The 1,683-nt window shown below is 39.6% G+C and overlaps 1 pseudogene; it reads right to left on the bottom strand.

Moving 5' to 3' along the window:
* Window positions 1-908: 908 nt before the first annotated feature.
* Window positions 909-1,435, bottom strand: LOC125079816 (olfactory receptor 4C15-like; annotated as a pseudogene).
* Between the last annotated feature and the right edge of the window lie 248 nt (window positions 1,436-1,683).

Genomic DNA, 1,683 nt, shown 5'->3' with positions numbered 1-1,683 from the left:
AGGTCATGAAATCCAAGGTATGAGTTCCTCTTTCAGAACATAGTCATATGATGTACGAATTCCTACTGCTCAGTTTATGAGAATTCTTGATCTCTTCCACCCTTGAGCCCTGACTATTGTCTTCATTGATCACAGAGATCAATATCCTACACATAAGTTTCTTTTCACTTGAAATAGTGTAAGTTTCTGTTTCTAATCTCTCAGATGTTTTTGTCATTCCTCCACAAATATTTACCAAAGCATGTGATGAGTGGCAAGAGTTTTGATGGGTAATTTCTCCTTCTAATCTTTCATATTAAGTAAACATAATCTTACATATTAAGTAAACATAATCTCCAACACTTTTTAATTTACTATGAATACTGAATTCATAATACTGAATTACCAAATCAGAATTGGTAAGTGATCTAAGTGTGAAAATATTTTTCCTGGCACCATATTACTGGCTTTTTGTCTTTTCATTTTTCTTTTTCTCTTTCTTTTCTTTTTTTTTCCCAATATATAAGCTCCTATTAAAGAGGACAAAACACACAAAGATTTTGTCTCAAATATCTGACTTTTATTTTTCACAATTTTTTTTTAATTTTTTATTTTTTCAGCATGACAGTATTCATTATTTTTGCACCACACCCAGTGCTCCATGCAATCTGTGCCCTCTACAATACCCACCACCTGGTGCCCCCAACCTCCCACCCCCCACCCCTTCAAAATTCTCAGATCGTTATTTTTCACAATTTTTTTGAACTTCAATGTTTCATTTGTCTCTACAAACCACCATCAGTCTGTTTCATATTTTCTTTATGGCATTTTCATTTCCCTATTCCTGAAAGTATAAATCAAAGGATTGAGCAAAGGCGTTAGGGGTAAAAGATAGCCACCATTTGGTCAAAGGAGAAAACAGATGCAGATCATGCATACACAAATATGCAGAGGACAAAGAAGAAAACCACAGTAGCGACATGAGATCCACAGGGGGAGAGAGCTTTCCACTACCCTTCAGGGGTTCTCAGAGAGAGCAAGATGACAACATAGGAGACAAGAAACAAAGAGAGTATTATGATGCAGATAGACCCACTGTTGGCAACCACCACAAGGCCAAAGATGTGGTGCAGGCAAGCTCCAGCAATGGGTACAAATCACAGATGAAGTGATCAATGGTATTGGGGCCACAGAAGGGCAGGTGGAGAGTAAAGAAAAATTTTATCATGGAATGCAAAAAACTCGCCATCCAGCCTATACCCATCAGAATGCCACAGAGCCTCCAGTTCATGATGGTTGTGTAGTGTAGGGGCTTACAGATGGCCACATAGTGGTCATAAGCAATGGCTCTGAGGACAATCACCTCCACCCCAGCAAAGAAGTCTTCGGCAAAAAGCTGGGTCAAACAACCTCCAACAGAGATGGTTTTCCTCTCATAGAGGGAGTCCACAATCATCTTGGGGGCAATGACAGTGGAGAAGCAGGACTCCAGGAAGGACAGGAAAGCCAAGAAGAAGTACATGGGGGAGCCGAGGAGTGCTGGGCTATTGCTGATGGTCACCACAATTAGCAAGTTGCCCCCAACAGTTGCAATGTATCCAAACAAAAATACAACAAATACTGTTTTCTGAACTTAGGATTTTGTGAAAGCCCCAGGAGGACAAACTCAAGTTACAAAGTTTTGGTTTTGCATGATTTCCAAGG

This window comes from Lutra lutra, chromosome 10, assembly GCF_902655055.1.
Source record: "Lutra lutra chromosome 10, mLutLut1.2, whole genome shotgun sequence".
Lineage (NCBI taxonomy): Eukaryota > Metazoa > Chordata > Mammalia > Carnivora > Mustelidae > Lutra > Lutra lutra.
This window is presented reverse-complemented; position numbering and strand designations above follow the sequence as displayed.